The sequence below is a fragment of the Gymnoscopelus braueri genome, assembly GCF_963280865.1.
Source record: "Gymnoscopelus braueri genome assembly, chromosome: 13".
NCBI classification, from domain to species: Eukaryota; Metazoa; Chordata; class Actinopteri; order Myctophiformes; family Myctophidae; genus Gymnoscopelus; species Gymnoscopelus braueri.
Window position 1 is genome coordinate 1,873,945 of NC_137615.1, and position 12,120 is coordinate 1,886,064.

The 12,120-nt window shown below is 39.7% G+C and overlaps 1 protein-coding gene across 1 annotated transcript in view; it reads right to left on the bottom strand.

Moving 5' to 3' along the window:
- The window catches only part of LOC308098960 (NLR family CARD domain-containing protein 3-like), a 189,232-nt gene that overhangs the window by 157,894 nt on the left and 19,218 nt on the right, over positions 1-12,120 (bottom strand). The window contains exon 2 of the mRNA XM_080447435.1: positions 5,715-5,768. The gene's annotated coding sequence lies outside the window, so the exon portion shown is untranslated. The remainder of the gene's footprint in view (positions 1-5,714; positions 5,769-12,120) is intronic.

The window sequence follows — 12,120 nt, forward strand, 5'->3', positions numbered from 1 at the left end:
GCGGACCCGTGCTATTTTAATCAAATGAAATCACCTACCCTATCTTTAACCATAGTTCTCTAGGAATGTTCTAATTTCATAATATCATCATCATAATGCAAAAGGCGTTGGTTAAAATATTTTCTCTGTGTGATGTCTTTTTCTCTTTCTGTTTTTAAACCACCACGGCCATAAGGGTACTTTGATGGATTTGCCAATTCTTCAAACTTGTCGTCTAGATAGAATGCGCGTGGTTTTTGGTGTTTGGTGCTGCAGGGGCGACTGAATATGTAGTGTCTTTCAGATTTACTGATGGCGTTCTCATCCTTAGAAGCGGTCAGTTGACACACCTATTTATAGAATTGTATTTCGTCATGCATCCCTCATGCATCCCTCTAGCCAATCAGAGACATTGATGTCAACATATTGACACGTATTAAGACTTCGGCTTTGTTGTGGGATCATTTCAACTCTAGTCCTCTTCTGTGTTACAATTGTAGATGAGTATGCTTTCTTAGCTTTGGCCTTCTGCGCCTTTGCTTGACCAATGTTAGGTGTTCTCAGAGGGAAACACACACGCACAGACGGGTGATTTGGACTTACTGAAGGTACTGTTCCAATCAAGTCTGATTGATCCTGTTTTACCTCACTTCAAAAAGTAGGGGCTTTTTGAAGTGACACACCTATTTATAGAATTTTATTTCGTCACACGTCCCTCTAGCCAATCAGAGGCATTGGTGTCAACAAATTGACACGTGTCACGTGGAGCTTGCCCAATGTTAGCTTGGCTAACAATGTTTGCTCACACACGGCGGGACGAAGCGAAAACATATTCTCCACCTTCGGCGGAGACAAAAAAGAAGGCCTAAATCAGTAAATATTTTGTCCTAAGTCACACTAGGGAGATAGGCCATTATACTAAAAGGGGAGTGAACAGCATGATCCTTTTCAATTAGGAGATGGGCCATTTTACCAGAGGTGGCCAGTGTCATGAGGAGCTGACTTAGGCCAAAATATAATTTTCCTCAAAAAATTACGTAGGCCATTAGTTTAGCAAGGTGACGATATTTAATGTTTTAAGACAATGTATTAATGGAATGTATGAGGTGTGTCAGACAATGAAAGGTAATGTGAGTGAGACAGTGAAACAATGTGCAGGAGAAGAGTAAAAACAGAAAGCATGTCATCTGTTGAGAAGAAGCACTGAGGCAAAGGAGAGCAGAACTGAAGTAAAGCTGATTTATTTCTCAGTTGAGAGAAAGCGTTTCAAAGTGTCCAATAATAATAATAATCATAGTAACACTCAATCATAATCCATGGAAACCCTTGATCCACAGCCTCACCATCAGACCTCCTCCTCTCCTCTGATCAAAGTTAGGCTCCTTTACATCAAACTATTGAGACACTGCATTCCTTTATGTCCTGTTATGACCTTCATTAATCACTCATCATGGACTGTACATAATGATATGTTTTGACCCTCCCATGTTGGCACACACACACACACACACACACACACACACACACACACACACACACACACACACACACACACACACACACACACACACACACACACACACACACACACACACACTTATCTTTTCATGGTGGTTGCGTACCAACCATTCTCTCCAGAAATAGCTGATCTACAAGCAACTCCTCACAGCAGACATGTTGTGAGTTTGTAAATGTGTATTTGTATTAGAGCCCTGCAGGCCCGCCAGGCTGATTCTGTATTTGACAAACGGGCCCAGGGCCAGGCTCGGGCTCAGATAAATGATAATTGAAAATGATCGGCTGCTCGCAAAACCCCGGTATAGTGATCCACATCATGGTTGTGCGTCTCACTGCGCTGCTGCACGGCCTATGATAGGCTTAAGCTTCTTCTTTCTGTAGCCTAACTGTATTAGAAGACTACTATTTGTGAGCATTTTTGTTGGTGACACTTTGTTAATTTACTAGTTTGCCTATTTGTTTGGTGGATTACTGAACCTTTATAGCTTGGCTGGCTTGCCTTGCTTTCATGCCATTTGGTGTTTGTGCAGCTCTCAGCCAATTAATCTGCCTATTACTATTAGCCTATGCTTATTTGTTTGCGTACTTATTTGCTGCTGGATCACTCACTAACTGAGTTATTTTATTTATTCTATTGTTTAAGCAGCTCTCAGACAGTAGCCTGAGCATTTTTGTTGTTGCACTTTGTACTGGACTGTCTGGTATCACACAGTTTTATTCTGTAACAGTTGTATTTGTGCTTTATTGTAGCCTACTGTTTACTTATTTGTTGCGGCTGGAAACGACTTTGTTGAGGCATTCCTTTTTATTGTTGGATAAACGGCATTATTATAGACCACTCTCTCTGTCCTTTGTAGCTGGTTCTTTGCTTTATTTTGGCGTGCAATTTAAGGCATGCCATGCACCTTAATAGTAGTAGTTACGTAACTTATGTTTAATAAAACTATAACTAAGTACTTTTTAGTGTGTGTGTGTTCTTGACTTCTTGTGGGGTTGTTTTTATCAGAGCGCGAGAGCAGCTGCAGCTGCGCTGCGCGCACGCTCGAAAATAATTAATAATAAATAACACACACACACACACACACAAACACACACAAACACACACAAACACGCGCGCGCGTGTGTGTGCGTGTGTGTATGTGTGCATAGTGACATGGCCCTTCTCATGCAGTACTCCTTCACTGACAAACATAACTGACAATCAACCATCAAGCTCTGCCCCTCCTCTCCTCTCCATATACAACATGGGTGGAGATCATGTTGATAATATTTTTTTTTAATATCTCAATATGTATTGGACAGAACTAGAATACATATCCTTATTTCAGACCAAACAGTAAAAGATGAAGAGGACAAAAGCACAGTCTAGTGTTCTATGATGTTATCTGTGATCAAAGTTAGGAGCCCTGGCATCAAACTAGTGACACTGCATTCCTTTAGATGCCGTCAAACCTTCATAAATCTGTCATCATGTACTTATCTGTTTCCATTGTTAGATGATCTTCTCTTACATCACACCTACTCATGGTCAAAGACTTTGTCATCAACATAGAAAACCTGTTCACCTTCATGAAACCACAACTATTTGATCTGATTCCTCCTGTCCTCACACCGCCACGTGTTGTGAGCTTGTAGATCAGCTGTAAGTCAGGCATAACTCTACCTCTGAATGCATAATAGAACCATAGCCATATCTAAGTGTACCAGGGAATGTTTCTATTCTAATAGACCTACTGTACTTTAAATAAGGCTGATGACACAATGGTTCATTGTACTGGTGAGAGAATAGAGGCAGAAACGTAGATTATAAAACCATAATGACATCATTATTTAAACAGGATGCATCCAGTGGGTTCAAACGTGTAGCTCAACAATAAAATACTATATATAATAGTAATAATAATAACAATACTGTCTATGGGCGTTGGACACCAGGGCTGAGGCCTACCCACACCCACTTATCTTTTCAACTCCTCACAGCAGACATGTTGTGAGTTTGTAAATGTGTATTTGTATCTGTGTGTGACAACGGCATCACTAAGTAGGTTTGAGCCGCTCCTACATTCTGAACATTCTTCTAGTCTGACATGACACTGTGTGTGTGTGTGTGTGTGTGTGTGTGTGTGTGTGTGTGTGTGTGTGTGTGTGTGTGTGTGTGTGTGTGTGTGTGTGTGTGTGTGTGTGTGTGTGTGTGTGTGTAGATAGACAGGAACGGCCACAAACGTCACATCCGGTTTTAGTTTGGGGAAAAACTGAATGATCTGCTTCATAGAGTTACATTAAGTTACATCATACATGATCGTTTGGATCACTTTTAAAGCGATTTTATGGACGATAGAAACATTGACAGCCAAGAAAAATCCATCAAAAGGACATCTGGAACGCAATCGTTCACTCGCCCTCAGAAAGTTGACTTATTATTTGGGTATATGAGAATAAAAAGACAAAATATTGCCAATCTATGAACGCGACACGTTGTTGTGACTGTGTGCTAGATTGGCAATTTTTGGTTTATGTTCCCCCCAGAATATGGAAGCTGGGGCTCAAGTGGTTTATAATCAGACTCAGATTATTCTTATAGCTTAATGCATGAGTCAGGTTTCAGCAGAAGCACCACTTAGATCAGAGATCTGTTTCCCTCTCTCCATCTCCTGCTCCGTCTGAATACCAAAATGCTCGCCCCAAAACACAGTCACCCCGGGGTTATTCCGGCTGTATTCACCTGGTATCCCTAAACGTAACCTCAGTAAACTATGCCAAAACCAACCTTATTCCTAAACGTAACCTCAGTAAACTATGCCAAAACATAACCTTATTCCTAAACTGAACCTCAGTAAACTATGCCAAAACATATCCTTATTCCTAAACTGAACCTCAGTAAAACTATGCCAAAATATAACCTTATTCCTAAACTTAACCTCAGTAAACTATGCCAAAACATACCCTTATTCCTAAACTGAACCTCAGTAAAACTATGCCAAAATATAACCTTATTCCTAAACTTAACCTCAGTAAACTATGCCAAAACATACCCTTATAACCCTAAAGTTATTTCTAACCTTATCCTCAGTAAAACAAATACAACAATACAAGAACCGCTGGTCGGCAGGGAAAAAATGGGGGCAAGCGTTTTTGGGCGAGTGTTCCGGTTCCCCTCCATCTCCCTCCGTGTTACAAAACATGTTTACATATGCACAGTGTTTAATCGCCTGGTAGAGACACTATTACAAGATATGATCAATTAAACTGACCATAATATCAAAACCCAACAGCCATTAAGTCATCAATAATGTTTATAGTGAATCCAAAGTAGTTTAGAGACCAGAGTTGTGACCGGCAAGTATAGACGCCATTATCGCTTGGCGAAGTGTGCTATTTAATATCATGCAGGATTTACACACTGCTTTAGCTCCGTATTCATTGCCATGTTTTAAACTGTGTTTTCTGTAGGTGTGAAACGAGGATAGGCTTGGGTTTGGCTTGTGTTGTGTGTAAATCCCTGCATGTTGATAACTGCGCACTTCCCAATATGGCGTCGATACTGTCTCCTGTACTTGGAATTCACTAAAACGTGTTCTATAAACAAGTTTAATTGATCATATCTATAGAAAATGTAATAGTGTCTCTTACCAGGCGATTAAATCAGATAACCTCAGGCCATTGTGTTGTGTTGGATCCTCTGTCCAGTAAAGGATAATATTCCAATCAGACTCTTGTTTAATTTGCTAATGTAGCTTTCCTTGTCGAGTGGCAACACAGTTCTGTGCCTGTGATCTGGCAAGCCATGACGCCTGCTGTTTAAATTAGTATACTTTTACAGCATATGAGTTTGAAAACCCCACATCCCACTGACTACCAGCTGGAGTGACATGGCCCCTCCCATGCAGTACTCCTTCACTGACAAACATAACTGACTCTTATCAATCATCAAGCTCTGCTCTCCTCTCCTCTGCTCTCCTCTCCTCTCCTCTCCAACATGGGAGGAGATCGTGTTGATAATTACGTTCTAAATATCTCAATATGTATTGGACAGAACTAGAATAAATCAAACAAATTGATTAAAGTGATTTTTAACAATGTGATTAAAGCTTTACACATCACTCAACTCTCCTAAAATGACTCATAATGTAAACGATACACAAGCCAGGATGAATATGAATATAAATCATGTTGTTCATTTATTCCATATTTTACATTCCAAGCACATTAAGTCTTACCGTGATCTTGTGTTGTAAGAAGTGTGTAGAGTGTCAGATGATTGGATACAGGACCTGTCAATAAAGACAACATATTATCAGTAGAGATTGTGATTGGTTTAGAGCTCTGATCCATTCAGGTAGACATGACACACGGATAACATGTACAAAGTTTATCAGTAAGTAAAAACAACTGGTGTAAAAATATAGTGAAGCAACACTAATGCATTCAGCCTGGAGTTGAACATACAGTTATATAAACATGTCAGATATACATTATTCCATGTGAAAGGCTTTGCTGAATGTGTGCAGTGGGTTCTTGATCCACCTTCATACAACATACATGTTTATCATGACAGACAGTTACTGAGGTTCAGACATCACTACTTATTTATAATGATAAATAAAGATACTTTTTATCATGACAGTAGACTGTTATGATGTTACTGAGGTTCAGACATCACTACTTATTTATAATGATAAATAAAGATAATTTTTATCATGACAGTAGACTGTTATGATGTTACTGAGGTTCAGACATCACTACTTATTTATAATGATAAATAAAGATCATGTTTATCATGACAGTAGACTGTTATGATGTTACTGAGGTTCAGACATCACTACTTATTTATAATGATAAATAAAGATCATGTTTATCATGACAGTAGACCAGGGCCGTGCACAGAGCACTGAAGGGGCAGGTGCTCAAAATCCAGTAAAGGGCACATATGCACACGCTGATCTTTGGGAAGGTCTTTTTGTGGGCGTCCCTTGTGCCATTTCACACCAGAAATGTAGTATGTTGGATGTCTTATGCTAATGGGGCAAGATGTTCCACAATAACTTGACCCATGTCATTACTGCCATTACCCTCTCCTCTGCCTCCTGCATTAGATACAGGGTAGGTGGGCACTAGGGACATATGGGCACCTTCATGTAAAATTGGCTATTTTGTCCAAAATGTAAAAAATATATATTCGAAAAGTGGTCTTAAGTAATGTAAAGAATACATGATGTGAACATGCACGGTACATCATTATCAGACTTAATGTTATCCTTCAACTGCTTGTTTATGCCCCAAAATGACTGGATAATGGTTTTGTAGCAATTTGTAGCAATTTTAGAAATATTAGACCTTAATTGCCGAATGTTTAAGCCTGTAATCATGTACACTTTACTTTAAAACATTTTACAAATATTTTGTTGTTTTGATATTGGACCAAATAGCCAATTTTACATGGAGGTGCCCAGATGTCCCTAGTGCCCAGCTATCCTGTTATCCCTGCATCATACCACACACAGCCTAACACGTTAACTTTAAGATGAGGGCAAAGTAACTCATTTCATTTGACAGCTTAGGTCCATGTGGGACTTTCATCAGTGCAAATGGCAGTAAAATAAGCAAAACATTCTCATTACCATGTAAAAACATATATAATTATATAATTGATCAAATAAAACAGATAAGGCAGGTTAAGATCAAAATGTACTCAAATATGTAATGAAAACATTTGAGGTGAGAAACAGCTAATGCAGTAACATGTATGCTTCAGCAGTAACAGACCAGAGAAATAATTCTGCAGCTACAGCCAGGAGCCAGTTTACTTAATGATCACATAGATTGGAAATAGCGGGAAACAATTAACCTGACTCTGTACAAACTAGCTTAAAAAAACTCTCAGATACGTTTTGCAGCTAATCTGCACAAAACGTGAAGTGTAAAACTTAGGGGAGTGAACTTAACATGCTTGCTGTCTGTCTCAAATCAAGTTGTTAGCAGCTGCAAGGTGCTTTTTCGCCACATACATGCAAAATAATCATCTTACTAAAAACACAGTGGCCTAGCCCTAAATCACGGGTGTCAAAGTGGTCCATGGCGGCCCGCGAAGTGATTTGAAAAAAACACCTTTTCATACTAGCTCTAATGGAAAAGAAACGAGAGAGAAAAAAAAGACAGGGAGGCGGCAGGCACGGCAGGCAGCTATCCCCCCCCCAACCCCCCTTGCCTCTGACTGCGAAGGTCTAATAGTGGCCAAACTTGTTCTGTGAGAACAATGGCCGAGTCATGTCTAAACAATCAAGACAAGAGGAGATCAAGAAATACATCTAATCACCCACGCTGGCACAAACATGTCAGTCTAAAAGTGTATAGATCCCTGCTAACCAGCGCTGCCCAGGGAAACAAACAAGGACGAGGAATTTTATTGGCTCACTATTGGATACATCGTAACATCGCTTCTTTAAGGGGACCGTAAGGGTCCATTTGGTTCCATTTGTACGGGTGGTTGCGTCGTTGTGTTTACATGTGAGGTGGAATAACGGCCGTTACGAGTGAAACGCTCAAAGGTTTCACTCGTCCTCTGTCTCCGTTGACAATTTTTATAATCCAAATGATAATAATCCGTTTAGAAAACTCTTAAAAACTCCCTGCGAATGAATGACAAGTGTCGCCTAGCGTCACATATTCAATGTGCGCTGTCTTCTCAGTCTATCGTTGCAGAAAATGGCAGATCTACAAGCTCACTACGTGGTGCGAACCATAGACATATAAAGGTAGACGCCTCCTCTGGCTCTGAAGCGTCGGCATCTCGGACGCACTTCCGCTTCCTCTATGCTTCTGGGGGGCAAGCTGGAAACTTCCGTGTGTGTCACAGAAGGGGGCGTTAGGTAGGCCAATCAGAGGCAGGTGGGGTGGGTCTTTTCTTAAGAGGCAGCCGCGCAGCAACTAGTCAGTTAGACGCGCTGTGATTGGCCAGTAGTTAACGTGATGTGATTGGTCAGTAGTCAAACAGCCCCCCGGAAGAGCCTTGTATTGAGAGACCAGTCGTTACAATGAACTGCAGAGGCCAATGAGGTATCTAGGTTTCTATATCTATGGTGCGAACAGACGCGGTGTGAGCTTGGAGATCGGCCATGTTTGGTGCGTGATACTGTTGTACGATGAAGTATAAATTGCGCTTTTAAAGTGACAGTACACACATTAACCAGTTAACAATTTCTTCAATATTATTTTCCAAAAGTAAAAAGGTCACTTGCCTTCTGTCTGTTAGAAAAGTACTGTATTTGAAGACCCTAGTAAACTGTAGTGCAAGTGATATATTTTGGATAAAACAAAGACAAAAGAATATAATAAATAAATATGCATTTTTTGTTTATAAAGAGCTGAAGAGACATGGAGATTTTATAGTAATTATTACAGTAGGCATACTATTCATAATATAAAGCCATTTAACACTTATCACTTATCACTAATACTTAATGATAGGCTACCATATGTTTTACTTTAGTCATCTTCATTTAATGTTAGATGGTGGTCAGCCACAAACACAGTCACAACTGGCCAATAAAAAAAAGATACCGGTTCTGTTCAGAATTTGTCCTCTCATGTCTTTCCACAAATTAATAGAAAAAGATCAATAGTGGGCTCGATAAAAGCTCGGCTCAATAAGCAGGATCGATAAGGTGCTCATTATCAATAAAAAATAACAAGCTCCATCCCTAGAAATGAACATCAACAAATCCAAACTGCACTCACAGTTGACACATGGACATCTAAATGACATTATGAAAGTTACTACTGCTCAGAACCTGGTCCCTGATGTTGACAGGTTAGTTAAAGCAAAGAGATGTCAGGTAGCCTACATCCTAAAAAAAAAAAAGGATGTTGTTTTGACCTGAGCTTTTACTGTTATTTTTTTCTATACTAAAACCGCAAAAAAGACTGAACTGAGTTCATTGTCTGAGTTGCATTGCTGAAAGTAGGCCTAAAAAAATTATGTTGTGTACTGTAGCTATTTACTGAAAATATGTATACTTTTTTTTATAATCCAGCCATCCATCTTCAACCGCTTATCCGGAGCCGGGTCGCGGGGGCAACAGATCCCGAGGCGTTCCCAGGCCAGTGTGGAGATGTAATCCCCCCATCTGGTCCTTGGTCTGCCCCGGGGTCTCCTTCCAGTGGGACGTGCAATAATTAATTCATAATTAATGTATATATAATCTTCATAATAACATTTTTTAAAGTGATATACCGTAGTTATAGCAGTGACTGAGACAACAGACTGAAAAACAATGATGTATAACTGAATGTGCATGAGCGCGAATGCGTGTCTCCGCGTCTGCGTGCCCAGTCTGGTCACTTTTTGACCAATGTGGCCCAGACCAAAATGAGTTCGACAAGCCTGCTAAATGTATACTAATGGACTCCTACTGTGTCATAGGGTCTATTCCAATGTGCTGCACATTTTAAAACAATAGTATGTCTGCATTAACTACTGAGCCACTAGTTATGTTACTAATAGTTACTAATTATTTTGGATAATAATAATTGAGTCTCATCAGTACAGACAGTGCTTCAACCTCAAAAGAGCCATTTAGTTGCAAAGGTGAGTGGGTGCGTATTATACATCATATGGCTAATATAGAGATTGCTGGCTTTTCAAAAGACAGTGTTATTTGACGGCAGAAGGAGATCAAGTTCTACCAGATAAACCATTTGGTTCGTCAAGGTACGGTAGCCAGTGCATTCCATTAAGGTGATCAGGTATTCTCTGTTGATGGGAAAGTCCAAGGCATGCACACGTAACAATGAAAAAAGACACACCCTACAAGCTACACTTGATTTGTTTTGATTTATTAGACATAATAATTACATGTTAAATGCTTCTCACGGAAACGTCAAAGATAAAATGCCAATGGAACACTGGAACAAGGAAACTTGAGAGACAGAAAAGATATGTAGATGATGAGTGATTAATGAAGGGCATGACAGGATTTTAATTGAATGCAGTGTCACAATAGTTTAATGTGAAGGAACCTGACTTTGATCAGAGGTGAGATAACTTTTAGGCTGTGGATGGAGGGTCAGGGGTCATCAACATGTCCGTACATGGACAAACATGTCCGTGGCTCTTTTTTTCCTTTTTGTTTTTTTTCTAAAATGTGTTTGAATAATGTTGGTGACTCATAAAGTGTCAGGATGACATGCTCATTAATATGAAGCAGGAGATGTGTGGTATTGTATGTTGTACCCGTACATGATTACATCATACAGTGGTTACCTGCTGACCTATACGCCCCAGTCTCTGAAAGGTACCTACCAGGACTCACCTAACCCTAGGTTGTGAAAGGTTGGGGGTGTGGCTATGCCTTGGAGGTGTGTCTTGCGCTGTAATACAGTAGGTGGACAGTAGGTGGCATAAGAGAGCTAAAATGTTTGCAGAGGAAAGAAATTACTCTAGATTACATTACATTAAGGTATATGTCTATTTATGAATTGATTAATTTAAGTAAATACATTGATTCATTAAAGTATATTACTCCTATACAGATACAAAGTATTGGCATCAAACTATGTGCTTAGTTCGTTTTCAAATAATTGTAGTGGAGTAAAATAACTTACTTTACACCACATCTAATTAGTATTATTAAAGATAGATTGTAACATCTACAAAGTACATCTTGTGCGCGCTGACAGACAGACAGACAGACAAACGTTGTATATATAGTAGGCCTATTGTTATTATTCATCCCGTCTATTTATGAATTGATTAATTTAAGTAAATACATTGATTCATATATTATTTTTTTTCTTGCATCACACATACTGTGTAGTATGTAGAGTTGTTTCCTTATTTAATGAGACAGCCCCGATAGTGTAGAGGTTAACACTGGTGTCCAGTGATTTAACGGCTCGCGTTCGAATCCCACGCGAGGAGGCTGGAGGAGCACCTATTCGTGCGACCTATTTTTGGTGCGCAATACCGGCCGCCAAACGAAGTGGAAATACACGGTTTCTGCTCATCCCTCTAACCCATGTAGGCTACTGTACCTGTATAAACCATGCTGTTGCATGCACATGAAAATGTAGGCCTACTTAAAATCTCAAAATCGGCCGGGCTGAATTTGCATCTGAACAAATACATTGATAGAACCCCCCCCCCCTCAAAGAAAGCCCTTCCCTCCCCCAATAATGTTTGCAGATGGGCTATTTTCAGCATAGGCTACTGTAGTATTGCCTATAGATAAGACTGGGGATTTTTGTAGCCCAGACTGATTGGGTGTCGTTGATAAAACGGTGTAAGTGCACACACAGAAAGCACAGAAAGCTGGAAATTACTCAAGTAGGCCTACAGTACTTGAGTAAATTTACTTAGTTACTTTACACGGTGAAACCCCAAGCGTCCCTAACTTCTTTAATCAGAAGCTTAGCTTGAAGGTGCAATGAAAAAATGTTTTTGAGGGTGCAGTTAAAACTAAGAATAAAATAAGTGGTCAAATAAAATGTGCATTTGGCAATGCCATTGAATTGTTGATTGTTTACTTATTATATTTATATCCATAATAATTAATTAATTTATCCCTGTTCAGTAGCATTCGAGTTGACACGGTGAAACACTATACCACTTTACACACACAATCACAT